Raw genomic sequence first — 15,568 nt, forward strand, 5'->3', positions numbered from 1 at the left:
TGACAGTAACTTTTGAAAGCCCTAAGAGCAATCTCAGGCCCCACTCCCACATTGCCCTTACGGATTGTTCACCGACTTCCACAACAAAGATTTGGCCGTCTGATGTAAGCTTTGGATGGATTTACCTCCACTCTTTCGATAAGACCTTTTGGTTCTGTGACCTTCTTTTCTCGAACAGGGTCTTTACAGGAGTAGCTATAAGTGGTTTCGATGGTCAAATTAATATCTTTGCACTCCTGAAGAGCTCAGCCACTGTCTTGACCAGCAGCTTCACCACCTCCCACAGAGGTATCTTGGACACCTTCTCATTCAGCAAGTTACTGTTCACATCACCCCACAGAGAGAGTTATGAGCGCCTTTGTCCATATATACCCTCCTAAGTTAGGATCCTGGACTGTCTGAACAAGTTACATCTGCTGCGAAGTGATGTTGACTGGTGGATATCAGTTATCGGTATCCACCATCCTAAGATCCGAGATTGCGATTATCCTGAGAGGTTGAAGTATTCGACTTCTCTGTTGTTCCCTGTGTTAGAGGTGGATGAGGTCCGTTTATCCCTTTCACTGTGAGGCAGCCGTTTCTGGAAGTTCTCGTTTGAAGACCTTCTAGCTCCCTCCATTTCTGTTTGGGAAGCCGTTCTTTTCTTTTGTATGCGTTCTTTGAGATGCCCAGACAGAGATTTGAGCTTGACCTGATCTAGCTTCTCTGTTACACTTTCCGCATCTTGGACTGGTCTGTCACCCGATCCACTAACGAAAACAACTTCCATCGGTTCCAACCCCAATGCTTGGACGTTTGAGGGCACGTCTTGTCCCGGAATTTTGGCCTTTCCTTGTTGCGTGTTCTCCTTTCTGTCCCATGAGAACTGTAGATATATTCAGCTGATACCAGAAGGCCCCATGCAGTGCAAGGCTAATTACTCTGGGAGATCGACAGGTATCCCTGAAGCTTCGTTAATGATACATCTGCCGCGCGCCCCATGGCATGGATCACATCTCACCTTGGGCTGGGTATTTTTGGACATGGGGAGGACCATGGGAATGTATACGAGAGTGATGGGGTGAAGCTAGGACACTCTTTGTCTGGTTCGTCCGTTGAGGCTTGTCTGGCATTGAAGACCCCACTGGCATAGGACTCAGCTACTTCTGAACACTAAATCGTCTACACACAGAAGTATACACACAGTTGATTTTCCCTCGTTCCTAGAACAGGAAAGAGAATGATCAGTAGTGGTACATACGCTGTGGGGTGGCTTGCAGAGTTTGTATGTAGATGTACGAGTATAGCTGTAACTCATGACTTATTGACTGAGCAATGTGTCCCTTGCATTGGTAACGCAACTACAAAACTCTTTGTGTGGGATGGTGTTTTCGTGGAGGATTACTGATACAATAACACATATTGTGACATAAGGCCTTAAGTTCCTGTGAAGCAGAAGGTATAGCTGCTTGTTTATTAGGTTGTCCGTGTTTGCAGGGTGCTGATCCCGAAGGTGTTGTTTAGTTAATGAAAGGCCTCTCTAGTTGCTAAATTAGAAGTTTATAAAGTCCACATGACCGGTTTCGACTTTTGCATTGGGCTTTTACCATGTGCATCTGAGCCGGCCGGGTGACCGAGCGGCTCTAGGCGCTACAGTCTGGAACCGGGCGACCGCTACGGTCGCAGGTTCGAATCCTGCCTCGGGCGTGGATGTGTGTGATGTCCTTAGGTTAGTTAGGTTTAAATAGTTCTAAGTTCTAGGGGACTGATGACCTCAGAAGTTCAGTCCCATAGTGCTCAGAGCCATTTGAACCATTTTGAACCATGTGCAACTGAAAGTTATGCTGTAGAGAAGCAACGTCAATGTTCATTGCCATTATCGCGGATATGTGAGAGCTAAGCTGTAGACAAGAAACATGAACGATCATTGACGTTAGTTCTCCGCTGTATCACTCCCCGATGCGAGTGATAATGGCCTAATATAATAACCGAAACCTGTCGTGCTAACTTAAAAAAATCTAATCAAGCAACTAGAGTGGCTTTTCATTGCATGTTGAAAAGAGAGGAAGTTCGGCTAAAAAGGAACAAAATTTACTTTTTTAGTTGTATCTCCAAAACTGGCCGTATTTTTTACCTGACATGTTCGTAAATGGGAACTGTCTGACAACAAAAATTTTTATTTCCTGTATAAAATACGAAATACCAACCACCAAAAAAAAAAAGTGTAAGAAGAGTTACACTCTAAGGTAAATGTGTAATAGTTGATAAATATGGAATAGGTTCGTAACAATGCTTATTATCGGGTAACTTTGAAAACAAAAAATCATATTTAATGTCCATAAATCACAGTTCTTACATCGTTCTTAACTTAAACTCTTAAAAAGAATTATTTATCGACAACAGAGATAACAATTTGATCCGACAACAAATCTGTTAAGTTACTTTAAAACTACGTTTTGAAAGAAACATCAATCTGTGTAGTTGAAGTTTTATGTTCAGCTATTTGCCGAAATCTCAAATGTAATCTTCGCTCTCAGCTCCTGTAGAAAAAAAGTGTGACCGCATCTTACCAAGTATTCTACTGCTCTGCACACCATCTTGGACTTCGCAACAACACCAACTACATCCATAGCCAATAATTAGTAATACTTAAAATTTATTCCCCTTCAACTTAATTATTTATGTAGTTACCACAATTAGCATACATTTTCAATAAATATTGCATATTTTTGAAAACATAAAAGCAAAATTTCTATAAAACTTCGAAAACAATTTTTCTGCATCTTAGCTTACACGATGTCTGGAGATGAACTAGACTCGCTACAGAGCATCACGGAAACATTTTGACGTGGTTCAGGCAAGTCGTACTTCATACTGCCCGACTATTTCCTTATTATCCGTTATTCACGAAGTTCATTTACCAGCAATTCTTATGGAACGAAGATAAATAATACTCCGTCCACGATGTTTCTCATTTCTATAGACTCTCGCGCCTGTTTGGCCGTCAGTTCAGACGAGACTGGAACAGGACTCACTGCTAAAGGCGATTTGCTGTCAATCAGTAGGCCATTGTCTATCGATGAACCCATTGTAGTTGATGGTGTCTTTTGTTTGGCGTCAGGAGAGGAGTCTGGGCGCAAAGGAGTAAATGTTGGCGCCGCTCCGGGAGCCGCCAGTTATCTGCGCGGCGGACAATGGATCACCTGTGACAAAGCCCTGCTGTTCCTCCCAGCGAATCCCCGTGGTCCGTTATTGCAGCGTCTGTCATCCCGCGCTGCCTTCACATTTTGGTGGAGCACTCCCACCTCACGCGCGTAGCTGTAGATGCGACTGACGCAGTCTAAACTGTGATTTCGCGTTACGCGAGCCATGTCCATGAAGGTTGGTTACTCCCCTCCGTTTGAACGCCAAGATTATACGATACAGTGCACTTTCACCCATTTGAAAGGAAATATATAGCGGAAGAAACGAAACTTTAAAAGAGGAAATTATTGTTGTTGTTGTTGTGGTCTTCAGTCCTGAGACTGGTTTGATGCAGCTCTCCATGGTACTCTATCCTGTGCAAGCTTCTTCATCTCCCAGTACCTACTGTAACCTACATCCTTCTGAATCTGTTTAGTGTATTCATGTCTTGGTCTCCCTCTACCAGTTTTAGCGTCACCGCTGCCCTCCAATACTAATTTGGTGATCCCTTGATGCCTCAGAACATGTCCTTCCAACCGATCCCTTCTTCTAGTCAAGTTGTGCCACAAACTTCTCTTCTCTCCAATTCTGTTCAATACCTCCTCATTAGTTATGTGATCTACCCATCAAAGCTTCAGCATTCTTCTGTAGCACCACATTTAGAAAGCTTCTATTCTCTTCTTGTCCAACTGTTTATCGTCCATGTTTCACTTCCATACATCGCTACACTCCATACAAATACTTTCAGAAACGACTTCCTGACAAATCTATACTCGATGTTAACGGATTTCTCTTCTTCAGAAACGCTTTCCTTGCCATTGCCAGTCTACATTTGGAATCCTCTCTACTTTTACCATCATCAGTTATTTTGCTCCCCATATAGCAAAACTGCTTTACGACTTTAAGTGTCTCATTTCCTGATCTAATTGCCTCAGCATCACCCTGCTTAATTCGACTACATTCCATTACCCTCGTTTTGCTTTTGTTGATGTTCATCTTATATCCTCCTATTAAGACATTATCCTTTCCGTTCAACTGCTCTTCCCAGACCTGTACTGTCTCTGACAGAATTACAATGTCATCGGCAAACCTGAAAGTTTTTATTTCTTCTCCATGGATTTTAATACGTACTTGGAATATTTCTTTTGTTTCCTTCACTGCTTGCTCAATATACAGATTTAATAACATCGGGGAGAGGCTACAACCCAGTGTCACTCCCTTCCCAACCACTGCTTCCCTTTCATGTCCCTCGACTCTTATAACTGGCATCTGGTTTCTGTACAAATTGTAAATAGCCTTTCGCTCTCTGTATTTTACCCCTGCCACCTACAGAATTTGAAAGAGACTATTCTGGTCATCATTGTCAAAAGCTTTCTCTAAGTCTACAAATATTAGAAACGTAGGTTGGCCTTTCCTTAATCTATTTTCTAAGATAAGACGTAGGGTCTGTATTGCCTCACGTGTTCCAGCATTTCTACGGAATCCAAACTGATCTTCCCCGAGGTCGGCTTCTACCAGTTTTTCCATTCGTCTGTAAAGAATTCGCGTTAGTATTTTCACATCTGTCAGCATCTGCTTTGTTTGTGATTGGAATTATTATATTCTTCTTGAAGTCTGAAATTATTAGGAAACTATTATGAAATTCATAGGAATAATCAGGCGAACACACAGGTGTTAGGGGTATAAGTGCAGATATTTTCATTATTAGCTGAAGACAGAGTACTAAACATCACTATATCAGCTTTTACTTCATTTTCTAACTATTAATTAAATTAAGAGCAGCATGTTTTTAGAATAGTTACTACTTCCAAGTACATGTGGCAAGAGCTAGTCATTAATGCATATTTTCCCCTAGGCAGATGGTGACCTGTAGAAGTGTTAAATCGTTGGCACGAAACGGTAAACCTTTGCTGACAGACGCAGTCTAATTATTGCTCCAGTTACGACAATGCAGAAGCCATTAGGCAGTAAATTATTTGACGTGTTCGCGGAAAGACTCTTACACACGGAAAAAAAGCAACTAACACTCTGAAGTGGGTACTTATTAAGATAGCTATCATCGCAATTTCAGCGCTTATACTCCTAACAACCTGTATATTCTGCTGAGAACGTACTACAATAATGACTGAATGATGTGGCGCAATGGTTAGCACACTGGACTCCAACTTCGGAAGACGACGACTCAGACCCACGTCCGGTGTAGTGTAACGACGTAAGTTTTTATAACCGATTTTCGTTTGATATATGACCATGTGCAGACTTCGTCATCAACGTCAGTTACAACCCACTTCAAAATGATTTATATGCTTTTTAAATTGTCATAGAATGGTTCTTGAACGAAACTGTAAAACATCAGTAGAGTCGTATGCAAAGAATTACATCACTTGGGCCAATTGGTTTTCGTAAACTTTTTCGATTTAAATTTCGTTTGTTTCTCCTCAGAAATTATATTGACACACGTTATCTTGATCTAATCGATATCAGAATCACACATTAAATAAACTTTTGAGATTCAAAGTTTCGATGAACGCTGTCAGAATCAATAATCTTGTCAAATATATTATTAATCCGTTCACATAATTCTTCATAAATAAATCCTCAGAACACGTGTTTCAACTTTAGTAGCATACACTATTTTATTAGCTTCCTACACATACAGATGTGAACTTGACCGTTGAAAAACAATGACTGACTTTTCAATAAGATTAAGCTCTATATGACGTCATTGTTGTACAAAAAGAGTATAAAAAATTCATTTCTAATTTTTAGAAGCACGACGCAACAACTCGGTTCAAGAATCTTCTGTTGCTCCTTGGCTGTCGACCCGCGACGTGTAGCGGCCAGCAATTTCCTCTCTGGTCGCGGCAACGAAGATGCTGTCTCCGTTCGTTGCGCCGCCCTCTCCGTACATGAAACACATAAAAAAAATACAAAACTTTTACATAATTCACAGCTATTGCAAATATTAAGAAAAATACATAAACAAAACTAAATTAAACTTATAGTCACCTGCAAACTGGGCTGACATTGGTGGATGGGTGACGCTTAATTTCGTCCCACTACACCGGTCACCCTGATTCCTCTAAATCGGTCCGGCAAAGCCGGGGTGCTTTCTTTGAAAGGGAACGGTGGAATTAGTTCCCCATCCTTCCCTAATCCTAGCTTCTGCTTCGTCTCTAATGACCTCGTTGTCGACGGGACGTTAAACACTACTTTCCTCCTCCTCCTAGATTCGTGAGAATTCCATCACCCCTGGACATAAATGCAATTGATAGTTGTATGTACAGAACTTAGGTGCTGTCATCTATCTATCTATCCAAATTTTCCCCAATAAACATGTGAAATTAGGTTCTCCGCGGATTCGGCAAGGAGAGAAACATGAGACGAACAAAGGAGCAGGATGATAGGACATTAGTTTCGCAGCGAGGAATAACTTCCACGGTAGTAGATGAAGCCACAGTAAAAACTGTAGGGAAAAAAATTGGAATACATTCCTCAAATAATTGTGGACGTTCCTCGCAAATGCTACTGGGAAATGAAGACGCTTGCACAGTAGAGTAATTCGTTACTAGCGGCAACAGAATACTCAGAGAACTGATGACAAAAAGAATAAAAAGTAGAAAGAAAAAGTTAAAAATATGGATAAACAACTTCTGTTGATCAACGAAGTAATGCTTCTCCTTCACAAGGTTTCTTCACAGTTACCTTTGTTATACCCTCCTTCTCCCGTCACAATATTTTCTACTGTTGTTGATGTTACCTTATATTTGTCTGACCTGAAATTTTTATCTTCATACCATTTGATTTCTCCAGTCTCAGTATGTATAGATTGAAACTTTGCATTTTTCTTTTCAGATTTTCAAGCTTCGGTACCTCATGGTATGTCAGGAGAGCGAATCTGCCTACACACTTATGGAGTGGGGAACGAATTCCTGACAAAAGCATTGCGTGAACTAATTATTTCCATGGGGGCAGTTGTGTGAGATACAATTTAGGAACTGAGACCAAGGAGGGAGACGTTACTCACGAGAATTTCCTAGAAAAGCCTAACAGTATGGTAGAAGCGCAGTTTCATATAATGCATTATCGATAAAAAAATGAAGTATCGAAACCATTTTCCACCTCATGTCAGTTTAAAGGTATATCCAAGGTAAAATTCGTTTATACAGCGCATTTTAGGCCGGAAATTGATTTGGACATGATTAATTATTTCCACAAACCCCATTTTGTTTCCCATATATGAGCAGGAACAGGAATGTAGGGGCTGCCGTTTGTTCAGTGCTCAAAAGTGACTCACAGTCGTCGTGTCTCGCAGCTCTTGGCCGCACACAGAGACAGTCGGCCCAGATTTTTTCTGTTGTTTGGGCTCACTCTCAAACAGAGTAACGTTACAGACCAATGTTGTAGACAGCAGGCAAACCTCATTGCGACTGGCAAATTATGGCTCAAGCCAGTAGGTCATGGATTATTCAGTTTTATCTATCTTGGCACAATTACTGAGTATGACTTAATAATTCCTATAGCTGGATGTTGGAAGTTCCACATCACAGTTTTCGAAGGAATTTACTTTCTTCGCCTTGAGGATGGATCGTTCACGGTTATAAAATGACGGTAAATATTAATAAGGAATGACATCTGATTGATAGATCCGTGGTCCTTACTCTCTCGTTTATGTATACCTAATCTGAACGGACTGTGTTGTTGAGGGTAAGCCTCTTTAAGCAGTTAGTTAGTTACATTTTCCATTGATCAATCCAACAGTAACCGGCATGTTGTGGAACGTTTCGAGTGCATAAGAAATGCACACATGAAGTAATTTTTACTACTGCCTCATTCCCTAAACGGAACAAAATGCATAAATTGTACTTCTAGATATATTTATTCCTATTCAGGAATTCATCTATGGTGTAGAAGGAGTTGTCAAAGAGATATGATTTCAATTTATTTTTAAAACTGTTACTGCTCTCTCTCAGACATTTTATTTCATCTGGTAATTCATCGAAAAGTTTTACAGCAGCATATTTTAACCCTTTCTGTGTCAAAGATGGATTAAGTAGGGCATAGTGTAAGTCTTTCTTTCTTCTTATAATCATGAATGTCACTGTTGTTTTTAAACCAGCCCATGTTTTTGAGAACAAATTTCATTATGGAGTAAATGTACTGTGAGGCTGTTGTAAGAACTCCTAACCTCTTAAACAGATGCCTACAAGACGTGCGACTATGAGTCCCACACATTATTCTAACCACTTTCGTTTGAGCAGAAAACCAGTTAATAAATTTTCCAAAGGCATTATTTGTATCATTTTCTATTGGAGTCCTTTTATTAGATTAATAATGATGCTTGTGTCATCAGCAAACAGTGTCAGTTCTGCTTCTTGTTTCAGATAAGAAGGGAGGTCATTCAAATACATCAGAAACAGAAGGGGCGCATGATCGAACCCTATGGAACACCTAATGTAATTTCACCCCAGTTATACGAACTGGCAAACCTCCTTAAATTACTTAACCATATGTAGAAACTTTATGCGATATGACTTAGACTACTTATGTGCTGTTCCATTTATACCCTAGAATTGCAATTTCTGCAACATAATGTCATAGTTCACACAATCAAATGTTTTGTATTACCCACAGAAAATTCCTATTGGTGACATTTTACTGTTTAAAGACTCTGTTATGTGGCAAAGATATTGTATATTGCTGTCTTAGTGGAATAGCATTTTCGAAATCCGAACTGTGATTTACAAAGTATTCCTTTAGTATTGAGATGGCTAACCACTCTTGAGTCTATTACTTTTCTCGATGGTTTTTGGAAATGCTTTTAGCAAGGATACCGGTCGGCAATTCTTGACCTCTGTGGTGTCTTTTTTTTCTGTAGAGATGCCTGAGAATGGCATATTGTAAATTATCTGGGGAAATACCCCGAGTTAGTGATACATTACGTACGTGAATCAGAACATCAGCTGTAACTGCTCCACACTGTCTTGTTAGCTGTCATTTACTCCAAAGAATATTTATTTTTCAAAGATTTAATGTTTTTCCTTAGTTAACAAGAGGTTGTTAGGGGAAAATTAATCTGTCTAAGACTTCTCCAAATTGACTCTTTCTTGTACTCTATATACTCCAGTGGCAAGTTGGGACATGTACGTCCTTTGAGTTGCCGCTAACCATACATCTGTTCTCCACTCTAGTTTTCCCTTCCCTTTTCTTTGTAAGACAAATAGGTAAAATTTTTCTGTCTGTGATAAAAATAATTATCCTTTCATTAGTATTTCTGTCCGCCCCCGGTAGCTGAGTGGTCAGCGCGACAGACTGTCAATCCAAAGGGCCCGGGTTCGATTCCCGGCTGGGTCGGAGATTTTCTCCGCTCAGGGACTGGGTGTTGTGTTGTCCTAATTATCATCATTTCATCCCCATCGACGCACAAGTCGCCGAAGTGGCGTCAAATCGAAAGACTTGCACCAGGCGAACGGTCTACCCGCCGGGAGGCCCTCGTCACACGACATTTCATTTCATTTCATTAGTATTTCTAAATATTAACACGTTAAGAAAGAATTAAAACCAAAAGGTCGTGTAAAAAAACAAGCTTCTAATGAAATGTGATGCACTCCAGTGTTAATGTAGTGTTTTTATGTCACATGGTGTCATATTCATAGTAGAGGTGGAAGCTACTCGTAGAAAAGGCAAATATAGTCACAGTCATGGGAAGCACAAAGGTCAAGTGCGTTTGCAGTATGACCTCAGTCCGTGATCTGCGTGGGATACGTATGCTTTGCGTGGACGAATCACACATTTCAGCTTCCAGTTACAAGGAACTTTTTTCCAGTATTGTGAGATAGCTAACTGTATGCTTCATAGGTTACACAGAAATTACGACGAAGTCAGTTGTTATACAGAGTGAAACCTACATGTAGATAAAGTAGGTGTCATTAAATTAGACATTGATAAACAAGCTGTAAACATTTAGCATGTCGTATTCTTTTCATAAGGCAGATTGTCATGCTGGAAACCAATTTTCTCTATCAAGACATGTATTCACATATTAATTAATTACGTGTAATTATTCGTCGAAATTTTTAAAAGTTTATTATTCAGTGCCGTACCTTCATTTGCATACCATTTCAGCATCCTTGGAAATATTCTCAAGCGTAATTACCGTGAACAGAGCCCATTTTGCTAACCGTGGTAACTGTACCGATTTTATACGTTGTGGATAAGGAGAATAATAGATCATTATGCAAGAAACCATACTAGAGACTGCTATTTCACCATGGATAACGTCACCGGATTTTCTTACAAAGCTCGCCATCGGCAAAACAACCGGGACGTTATCTTTGTTTCTAAACCAATTTCATTTTTAGGATCCGTTCACTTGTGCAATACCATAGCCCTTCAGGATACACACTTGGTGAAGGAATTAAACGGGACATTTCTCTTTCATCTCTATCCTAAACTTAGATTCTCACATCGTGACGAAGATGTTCATTTCACGACTAGCGATGCACTTTGTGACTGATAACGGGAACTGAGACCATCAGAAGGTCAAACAGAACGACTCCTTTCACCTCTTAAAGGAACTCATTTGCTTTGACAGGTACAAATTTGCACTTTCAGAAAGGCCCAAAGTATTTGTGTGGTTCATTTCAATGACTGCACAAAAGTTATCCTAAGTCTTATGAAAATACGTTTTTTTTATAACAATAACAAGTGCCTTTACTTAATAATGCGCAACGTAGCTGTGGCGTAATAAGGTGGACGTGCTGTACCAGAACAGTGGGACGAGCTTCACTCAGCACCAACAACAAGCCTACTATCGGTGGGAACACTAAGTGGCAAATTCTAACAGTCACACCTCTTTCACTGTGTTAAATTTTCACACAGTTGTAAAATGATACAGTAACTGAATATTTACGTAAAGAAATAAACGCACAGTTTTTTCTGTCCTAGCCGCGCCAAGACGTCAACAGCGAGAATTATAACGCCCGAAGATCAAAAATACATCGAGAACAGAAAACAAGCCAGAACGTCAACCAAGCATGCAATCAACAGATCAACATGGAGATATTCTCCTACACGCGCAAACCCTAAGACCGAATACCAGCAGGTCAGTCTGCTACGACAGTAAACACACAACTTATTTGAGACGGCTGTGGCCTTAACTTAGCGTCTCGGAAACCAGAGTACGCACAGTACACACGGCGCAGGCACCCCCTGTCGATGGTCGTCAGAGCCAGCTCAATAGTTCTAAATTTCTTTGGTTCCGCCTCCGCCACAGCATTAACAGCAGGTGCAAATCCTCTCTCCTATAACGGAGACGTAAGGGCTTCTCAGGTCCACGTCTTAAACGTCTCGGGACGGGAGAAGGAGAATGCAGCAGCCCTGCCAACGGTTCAAAATACAACTGTTCTTCGTCATTATCAACGGGATGTGGAGGCGATGTCGGAGGGAGCTGCCTAACCACAATTTGTTGCTCCCCCCCCCCCCACCCCCCGCCGCACTGTGGAAGAGGAAGACTTCCGTGATCCTAATGTAACTATTAGGGAGTGGAGGTGGTGAATCCTGCTGCCTCATGCCTCATACGCTGTGGGAAAAGACTGAGATCGCCGTACAGGGTGACTACTCCGGAGGTGGTTCTTGAGTAGTGTGACACTGCTCCTGGTTTCTGTATCTTGTGTACCTAACGTCATTGGACGCCACCTCAAAACTTTGCTGAACCCTGCTCTGAACTGTCACTCACCCCTTCTGCCCGTCCCGGTTGAGGCCCAAACTTGTGGACCCAGACAGAAGCATCCACTGGAAATTGGGTATATAACAAGACTTATGGGAGAGGCGCTGGGGTGATCTAAGAACGCATGGGACCATCGTCCATCCAGGAGATCCTCTGGACTACACCCACTAGCTGGGGCGATGCGCTACGTGTCTAAGACCTGCAAAAGAGTCTCTTTTATGGGTCTGTTTACACTGTTTTCCTCTTTTGGGTCTTATAAGAAAACTTCGGATCATGCGCTTCGCCTCTGATTTGGACGCTAGAAGGAAAGGAGCAGTTTTCAGGTGCTGGATACCATTGTAGTGGCAGAACCCCTGAAATTCCAAATCAGTCTTTGAAAAGTAATTTCGTATGTTAGGCAAATACTCGTGGGACACCACTTACAAGTTCTGAACTGAATGTAGTGTGTTTTTCAAAGTTTAGTGACAAAGAATTAGCTAGGAACCAGAGACTAATGTCCACAAATATTTTATGAGCCGATCTATCTCAGACTTCACTTGCATTGCTACTTATTGCAATGTTTGTATCATCGACAAACAAAACGAATTTGGCATCTGGTAATGTTACTGATGAAAGGTCATTGATGTACACAAGAAATGGGACCTCATGGGACCCCACATGCAATTAGTTCCCAGTTGGATGATGCCTCATAGCTTAATACATGTCTCTTTCTTAATAACACCCTTTGTTTCCTGCCAGAGATATAAGATTTGAACCGTTTTGCAGCATTTCCTGTTACACCATAATGTTGTAATTTATTTAAAAGGAAATTGTGATTTACACAGTCAAATGCCTTTGACAGATCACAAAATATACCAGTTGCCTGCAATTTTTTGTCTAATGAATTAAGCACATTTTCACTATAAGTATAGATAGACTTCTCAACACCAGGACCCTTTCGAAATCCGAACTGCGACTTTGACAGTACGTTATTTGAGATAAGATGCTTATAAAACTGATTGTACATTACTTTTTCAAAAAGTTTTTAGAGTTTTTAGAATGCTGCAAAAGTGTAATTGAACGGAAATATGATGCTACATCTTTATCTCCCTTCTTAAACAGTGGCTTAACTTCAGCACATTTCAACCATTCAGGAAATATTCCACTGATAAACGACTGGTTACATATATAGCTTAATAAGTTACTTAACTGAAAATCACATTCTTTAATTATCTTTGTTGATATTTCATCATACCCACTAGATGTTTTTGATTTTAAAGATTTTATGATGAACATTATTTCTGCTGGGGTAGTGAGGGTCAAATTCATAATGGAAGTTACTCGAAATGTCCGGTCTGCGGTATTTCATAGCAGCATCTACAGAACCTGACAACCCCATCTTTTCAGCAACAGTTATAAAATGTTTGTTACAAAGTTTTGCAACAGTGTACAAACCTGTCACCAATGTATCGTTTAGTCTTAATGCTATTTGTCCCTCTTCATGTCTGGTTCTACTGGTCTCCTCCTTCATATCAGATATTGTCTTTATTTTGTTATCTGATATGACTGTCTTTTCCTTGTAATATATTTGCTTTGATGTTCGTACTAGAGTCTTTAATCTTTTGCAGTATTTCTTGTAATGTGCTATAGCATCAACATCAGAACTGTTTCGGATTGACAGATAAGTTTTCTTTTTGGTTTACAAGATACCCCTGTTCCTTGAGCAATCCATGGCTTCTTTGTAGACTTTGCTCTAACCATCGTCAGTTTTGGGGGAAAACAGTGTTCAAATTAGGTAAGCACTTTATTATGAAAAGTGTTATATTTTTCATTCATGTCATGAGCACCGTAAACATCAGTCCAGTGAATATCTCTGAGGAGTGTCCTAAAATAATAAATTTTTGGCTTATTGATTACCCTCTTGAGCTCAGATTTAACAGACTTTATATTCTGTTCAGTATTAACATTTAACAGAAGGAACTGCATGTCATGGTCTGAGAAGACATTGACTATTGGTTTTGTAATATAATTTTGTTCATTGGACTTTTCTATAAAGATATTATCAATGTCTGTTTGTGAGCAAGTGGCTATCCTAGTGGGGAACTTTACAGTGGGAATTAAGTTCAATGATAGTGTTACTAACTCAAATAAGTTCTTATTGGGAGAGTCTTTAAGGAAATCTACATTGAAATCACCAGCAACCACTATTTCTTTGTTTTTGGTTGTTAAATGGGCCAGTACAGCTTCAAGGTGGTTTACAAACAGATTAAAGTTACCTGCAGGTGCTCGATATACACTTAATATTATGAAGGATTTTTTGTGAAATTCTAATTCTGTTGCACATGCTTCCATATGCTGTTCTAGGCAAAATTTATGAATGTCTATGTTCTTAAATTTATGACAGTTCCTGATGAAAGTGGAAACTCCTCCTTTCTCCATTTCTGATCTACAAAATCTTCGCCAGGTCACACTCTATACTGTACCCAGGATCTCTGTCAATACTGTTACCTGCCCCACCCACTATAACCACGGTGTCTTCCTTGTGAAATCTTTGGAAAGTGGTCCTAAATCCTCTGTCAGCTGCTCCAGACTAGCATTAGGTTTTAAAAAATTGGTGACCTGGTATTCTGGTCATAGTTCATCCTGCAAAAGTTGGACAACACCCCTTCCATGGGAACTGCCTAACAACAACACTTTCTTTCTCTTTATTGATTTCCCTACATTCTTACGTTTCAATTTGCTGCTGAAAGTATGTTGTGCCCTGTATACACCTGCAACTGCTTGAGGCTCACCAGCTTCTAACTGAAGTAACTGGTCAAACCTATTTTCCACATTCACCACGAAGCTGTCAGTCAAAGTTCTGCGCCTGTTCCCCCTGTTGCCTGTTGCCACTTCCCACCTCTCTTTACCCTTCTCCCTCCTTAACCTGTCAATATCTCCCCTGGCTTTGTCTAACTCAGCCTGAAGGACAGCATTTTCCCCTCCTGTTATAGTATCTTCCTATCTCTACTGAATATCCTACAAAACCACTGATGAGTCTCATTTACTTCCCCTATTCCCACAATCTATTGATTATAAACTCTAGATTAAAACCGAAGAAACTGCAAAAAGGTGGGAATTTAAGGAGATGGGATCTGGATAAACTGACAGAACATCAGGTTGTAGAGAGTTTCAGGGAGAGCATTGGGGAACGATTGAGAGGAATGGGGGAAAGAAACACATTAGAAGAAGAATGGGTAGCTTTGAGGGATGAAATTGTGAAGGCAGCAGAGGATCAAGTAGGTAAAAAGACGAGGGCTAGTAGAAATCCTTGGATGACAGAAGATATAATGAATTTAATTGATGAAAGGCGAAAATATAAAAATGCAGTAAATGAAGCAGGTAAAAAGGAATACAAATTTGTTAAAAATGAGGTCGACATGAAGTGCAAAATGGCGAAGTAGGGATGGCTAGAGGACAAATGTAAGGATGCAGAGGCATATCTCACTAGGGGTAAGATAGATACCGCCTACAGGAAAATTAAAGAGACTTTTGGAGAAAAGAGAATCACTTGTATGATTATCAAGAGCTCAGATGGAACTCCAGTTCTAAGCAAAGAAGAGAAAGCAGAAAGGTGCAAGGAGTACATAGAGGTTCTGTACAAGGGTGATGTACTTGAGGACAATATTATGGAAATGGAAGAGGATGTAGATGAAGATG

This window comes from Schistocerca americana, chromosome 1 (assembly GCF_021461395.2).
Source record: "Schistocerca americana isolate TAMUIC-IGC-003095 chromosome 1, iqSchAmer2.1, whole genome shotgun sequence".
NCBI classification, from domain to species: domain Eukaryota; kingdom Metazoa; phylum Arthropoda; class Insecta; order Orthoptera; family Acrididae; genus Schistocerca; species Schistocerca americana.